Source organism: Rattus norvegicus, chromosome 17 (assembly GCF_021556685.1).
Source record: "Rattus norvegicus strain SHRSP/BbbUtx chromosome 17, alternate assembly SHRSP_T2T, whole genome shotgun sequence".
Classification (NCBI taxonomy): domain Eukaryota; kingdom Metazoa; phylum Chordata; class Mammalia; order Rodentia; family Muridae; genus Rattus; species Rattus norvegicus.
The window spans coordinates 13,325,123-13,331,727 of NC_141550.1; the positions used below are offsets into that span (position 1 = coordinate 13,325,123).

At 47.2% G+C, this 6,605-nt stretch overlaps 1 long non-coding RNA gene across 1 annotated transcript; it reads right to left on the reverse strand.

The window, feature by feature from the left end:
- Positions 1-3,311: 3,311 nt before the first annotated feature.
- On the reverse strand, positions 3,312-6,087 carry LOC148000008 (uncharacterized). Its single transcript, XR_015641110.1, has 4 exons — positions 5,856-6,087; positions 5,264-5,330; positions 4,156-4,366; positions 3,312-3,488 (listed from the first exon to the last, which is right to left on the reverse strand). It is a non-coding gene; the product is annotated as an uncharacterized LOC148000008 (long non-coding RNA).
- Positions 6,088-6,605: the final 518 nt, after the last annotated feature.

Sequence of the window (6,605 nt, forward strand, 5' to 3'; positions counted from 1 at the left end):
CTCAGCCCTGTGATAACCTACACTTTCGCAGAGCAGGGAGCACAGCAAATGTTTCTTCCATGCCTCTTGTGCACCAACAGGAAGTGGAGTGAACATGAACTTCCTTTTTGTTATATCTTCAGCCACAGCAGATATCCATTCACTTACATATATTGCACTCCACGTATACCACACCACATGGACGACGACCACACATACTTCATGCACATCCACTACATGCCGCATACTGTGCAAATGGACAATAGATACCATATACTGCACACATATATAGAAATATGCATACACACACATGGATACATACATACATATATGTTACACACCACATATCATATTCACACAATACACCATGTATGCCACACTTAAACCACGTGCCATACACACTGCACACGTTAACATGCACTTGCCCATGTAAATCACACATTCATTCATTGCACTGTACATATTACACATTCCCATCACACACACACTTACACTTCACACACATGTGCATGCATTTTCCCCATACAGAGGCCTTCCCCCAGAACACAGCTTCTCCCCACTTTCCCCTCTTCTGGTTTTGCTGGCCTGTCTGCTCTGCTACGTCATACCTCTTTTTGGCTGTGTACTACATGTAACTATGTACTATGTGGTAACTCAGGCACATAGGACAGTATACACAACCAACGTGCAAATCTTAACCAGAAAGTATAGCGAAGCTTTCTGTGTGTCTTTGAACTTGTGAACCTGGAGTCTCGGGAAATGTGAGGCAGTAACTTGAAATGTGAGTATGCCCGATGCTACTGCTGAGCCTCATTGAGGACAGCGGAGTATTTTTGCCTGTATAGGATATCACCTTGGGCTGCTTCTGTGCATATGGGATTGGGAACAGTGTTCTAGTGCACAGTGTGTACAGCTCACTCCTGCTTCATAATGGAAGCCTGGCTAGACAGCTTTAACAGAAAACAGCTTCTCAATGGGCAGCAGAAGGCTTCCAGGAAGCTACAGGGTCTCACCAGAAGGTGAGAGGGACAGCTATGACCTTTTAAAGCCCAAGAATTAGCAGTGGTGAGGTCTCTCTCTGCCACATAGAAGTGCCCACTGTCACCCCAAGGACTTGGCCGTTGGCTGACCGACCACCATGATGAGTTCTAGCTAGGAAGTGGTGAACTTTCAGGGTTTATTACTTAGATCAGAACTTTTAGATTGAAAACAGAATTGCAAGTGCTCAGACCACATCATAAGCCTGGATCTCTTCAGCTTCTGCTTCGTGTGGGGTGACTCAGCAAAGCTCCTCATGACTTCTGGACAAAACAACTCCAGCCTATCCCTCTTGACAGAATCCTAGCCTTGTTGGGACAGAAAGCACCCTGTGTGGTACTCAGTACTTTAAGGAGTATGGAGAAGTCTTGCTACAAGTCCCTGATAGACTGGCTCACATTCCCTTCACAACCTCAAGAGAAACATAAGGAAAATCAAAAATAAGGAAAAAAATCAGGTTGGGGTCTTGGGTCCTGAGGGTTCTTAGGCTGCTGTGGCCACTCCCACCCTGTGTGTTTTTCTCTTGGCCTCCAAGGCCTAGACTCATGTTACCCCAGGTTGTCCCACTCAGCTCTGTCATGGTTTCTCTCAGTGAGGGTAGGCTATTCTCAGGCAGCCTGTCATTTCTTATCATGAACATTTCTAACACACAAGGAAGGGGAAGGAACCACATAGCAAGCCTCATGGATGCCACCAGCCACATTTGGCTGTTCAGTTATTCCAAGGTGTGCACAGAGTTTGCTTCCAAAACCAGAATCTTAGCATTCTCGTGCCTTATACACAAGGACACAGCGGCCAATAACCAACACACCTGGAATTGTGTTTTTATTGTTGATAAGCCCTTGCTGTAGTAATGTTATCAACTTGACAATATATAAAATCACCTAAAAGACAAGCCTCCATGCATGTGTGTAAGGGGTTATCTACTGGCTAAATGGGATGGGAAAACTAAACTTAACTGTGGACAATACCATTCCATGGGCTGGGATCCTAGACTGCATAAAAAGGAGAAAGTGATCTGGGTACGTACATTATCTCTGTCTCCTTCCTGGCTGTGATAGATGCAGGGTAACCAGGCACTTCAAGCTCCTACCATAAGACTTCCCCACCACTTTGGGCTGTACCCTTAAAGTGTGAACCAAAAGAAACTCTTCCATAAGTTGCTTTTGCTCCAGCAAAGAGAAAAATAGCTAACATACAAATATAATATTTTCTAGTTCCAGTTCAAGAGTCACGTAGAAGCTATCTCCATGAAAATTAATCTGGATTAATCTGGACAGACTCTGAGAGTGGAAGTTGGAACTCACAAATCAGACAAAGGGACAGCTGCAAAATGCAGAGAAAGAGAAGGTTGCACAGCAAAGGGAACAGAGAGGAGAGCTCTGGCCCTGACTGCAGGCAAGTGAAGCAGAAGCCTCATCCAAAAGGTCAGCCAGATGACCCTAAAGAGAGACTGCCAGTTTTACACTCAGGATGAGGCTAGGCTCTCATAAGCAAGTGTCCACTCCAGTTGCAGGTTCTGGTGAAATGGTGACTCCACCAACAGTGAAGGGAAAAATGTTTCCTTTATTACTCTCCGTGTCTCAGAGGGTGTGGCCAGCACCATCTTGAGAGAGTGCCTGTGACTCCCTGGAGGCCTGAGAATAAGGAACAATCCCAAGAAATGGGGACCAAAAACAATTGCAAAGAATCAATGAAACGGGGAGCTGGTTCTTTGAGAAAATAAACAAGATCAACAACCCCTCGGCCAAGTTAACCAAAAAATGGAAAGGGTCCGAATTAACAAAATTAGAGATGAAGAAAGGGATATTTCACTGGACACCAACGAAATCCAGAGAATTGTTAGGGGATGCTTTGGAAATGTGTATTTCCAAAGAGCTGGACAATCTAGAAGGAATGAACAAGCCTCTGGACACGTGTGATCTACCAAAATTAAACCAACAGCATACCAACAAGTTCAACAGACCCATAAAAGCAACAAGATTGAAGCCATAATAAAAACGTCTCCCCACAGAGAAGGCATAAAGCCAGAACGGACTCACTGCTGAATTCCACCAGAGGCTCTGTCAGTGTAGGCAGCCCGATACCCCAAGCAGATGAGAACACACACACACATGAGCAAACACACTCACATCCATCCATCCGTGCACACACATACCCACATAGATGTGCACACACACCGGTACCTAGGTACACACCACACACATACGCGCACAAGCAGAGCCATAACGAACATAGATATAAAAACTGTCAATTACCAGCAAACCAAATTCAACAACACATCAACAAGATAATAATAATCATGACCAAGATGGTTCTTTTTTTTTTTTTTCAAAGATACAAGGATGGTTCAAAATACACAAATTGATAAACAGAACACAGCGCAAAAGTAGACACGAAGGACCGAAATCATGGTCATCCCAGTCATTGCAGAAAAGGCTTTTGACGGTGCTTAATGTCCTTCAAAGGAACTAGGAATAGAAGGAGCATGGGTTAACATAGTAAAGGGCGTATGCCGCATACCGCATACCGGTAGGCAGCGTTCTAGTGAGTAGAGCAATCAGTATCTTCTCTAAAACAAGTGAGGCAAGGTGTCCACTCTCCTGACTCTTATGTAACAATGCTTGACTACAGTTATAAGGAGAAAGAACACAGCAGAGGGATGGGAGAGTATCACAAGCTTTAAACTGTGCAGTCATTTATTTTTTAAATGGCAGATTCTAGGATAGGAAAACAGGCTATTGGCTATTCCAAGGGAATCGGTAGAGAGCCAGGCTTGAGCTGAATGCCCACCCAGGCTGTCCTGGAGTTCTGTGGCAGCTGTGGCGATACTAGCTCAGCCTGCGGACAGGGAAGGGGAAATTTAGGGGAGACAGTTTTTCCCACGCAGCATCACTGGGTCCCGTGAGCTGAACAGATCAGCGGCCGCTAAACATGGAATCACCCTGAGTCTGGGCTGTTCCAAGGCAGGGCTGCCTCAGCCAAGTACAGCTGTATGTCAGAGGCTGAAGGACAGAAGTCTTGCTACAGGAAGTTCCCACCTCGCAACTACAGATTCAAGGGAACACAATTCCCAGGATAGACCCCAGGACCGCTCACTGCAAGAGTTACTCACATATTACGCAAGCTCCTCCCTACCTTATAGAACTACAGAGATCACCCTACAAAGTCCTTTTCTTCCTTCCTCCAAAGCCTGGGCAGTGTAGGCAGGAACTGTCTCCCTGTCTTGATTTTGAGAAGGCATCTGGTTACACTGGTCCTCGTGAAATAGTCACTGTGAAGATCCGGCCACACCACAGTCTCAGTCTGCCAAGGAACTACAGGAGTGGATATTGCCGGGGACCAATCGCTAGGAGCCAGCGATGGATGGGAAGGAAGGGCAGATATACCAGCTGTCCTCTGGTGAGGTTCCAGAAACCCAGTCTGGGAGGGCAAAGCTGAGATTGTCCCTGCTCCCCATCCCTCCTCTTCCCTGTTCCCTCCCTGACTTGGACTCCCTGGGGACCTCATGCATGATATAACAGCCAGGCCGCAGCCTAGAGAAGCACTTTCTGAACGCAAAGGGTAATGTTGGTCTCTGTCCCCTCCTGGTCACTCTCTCCAGCCCCTCCCCACCCCACAACCAGCCAGTAGGAATTGTGAAGAGAGGCAGAGAGCCGATAAGCCTTGGGCAGTGTGGTCAGTATTCCCTGAAGTGACTAAAATAAGACATTATAGCCAGCCCACCCCCGACTCACAGACAAGTCCTGACCTGGTTTCACCATGTCCCCAACTGGGGACCACCGCAGACTCAAACTCTCACAGCCCAGCCTCCTACAGCCCTCCCCCGAGGTCTCTTGGTTCCTTCACAGCTGAGCACATGGTCAGCCCTTGTTTGCCTTACTCGATCTTATGAAGCCGGAACTGGGATGCTGGGTCACACAAAGCACCTTCCCTTTTCTCTAGAACCCCAAAGCACACCCACTCCAGCCTTTCACAGTCATAATGGCAGCCTTGGCTCTTCTCTCCTAAGCAGAGAGGATGTGCAGACTCTTCCTAACCAAGCCCAGGGCTGAGCATCCAGCTCTGAGAGCACGTGGGACAGGAGGTTGCTGTGGGGTTCACGGCCCTGCCTGGCCATAGTGTCCAACAACAGACACAAGACTAGGCCTGGGTGGGTATAACGAGCTTAGTGTGAGTGATGCTCGCCAGGGCTCAATGCCCAAAATCACATGTTGGAAATTCAGCCCTCAATGTGGACCCTTACCCCTTCTGCTGTGGGGTGGCACAGCATGAAGGTCCTCACGCCAGAAGTATCTTGAGCTCCCCAGAACCTAGAAGGGTAATAATAATAATAATAATAATAATAATAATAATAATAATAATAATTCTCTATTCTTTATAAACTACCCTGCCCTGGGTATTCTGTTACAGTATTACAAATGAACTAAGAATAGCATTGCCTTGCTGAGTCCAAAGGAGGTGGCCTCTTTTCTCTGCATCCTCTTCCCCAACAGTACCACTCATGTCTTTTCTGTTCTATAAGGGCTGCTGCAGTCCAGACATCTGTGCCCTACAGTCAGATGCCTTAGCCTGCCGATGGGCAGGGGTTTAATAAAAAAACTACTGACAGCCACGTGAGCGAGCCACAGAGAGCTGTGGACCAACCAGAGGCTAATAATCTTTTCTGTGTCAAAGAGGAAGCGGACCTCCATATCACAACTGAAGACAGTCATAGCATTGGAGGTGCCCCAAGCTAGGTGTCTCCGGCCATGGGGACCGTCTGCCCTGGGTGTTCTCAAGCCCTCAGCTCCGAGTCGCCCTGCCTAAGCTATAGAGTCTCTTCTGCTCATGTTTACCTTGGTTTTATGACTCCAGGTCTAGGAAGGGAAGAAGAGGAGTCGTGGGGCAATACAACCTCTTCGCCACAGACGTAACCACGGCCCCCACCATCCAAGGCCTGAGCAAAACAAGTCTCCTCCGCCAAACCCTGCTCCACAGCCTAGCAAGCTCATGTCTGGGAAAGGAATCCGTCTTTCGCAGAAGACATTGGCAAACACAGCCATAAACTTGGAATCCGCAGTCCAGCATGTCAGAGGCTCAGAAGAAAGCCTTAACTGCTGTAAGTCACTCTACCACGTCATCTCTGGAACATCCAGAATTGAAATGTGGCCGGCAATGGCTGGGTGCCCATCCCATTATGTGCAGACTTAAGCATCCGTGGCATGGTGTTTTCGCAATCAAACCTTTAAATCAAACCCAGTACACCGGATAGAAAGGCATCCGAGCTATCTCTTGGGGTTGAAAATAAACACAGAGCACACTTTTGAATCCCATCTATAAAGGCTATCGGGCTAATTTCTCAAGAGCCTGCTAGTCTGTTGATCACATCTGAACACGTGTAACTGCTAACTCTAGTTAAGGCGATCTGAACGGGGATTCGGCAGACCAACCCCCATGGCCAAAGCCAAAAATTAGGTACGTGTGCAGTTTTGAGCTTCTCCGTGTCTCCATTGTGTTTGCGTGTTTACCTACAAATGCTGGACCCCTCTCAGCATTAACATCATCCCTTCTTTCTGTTATCTTACATGGAAAAATTCACACCTTCT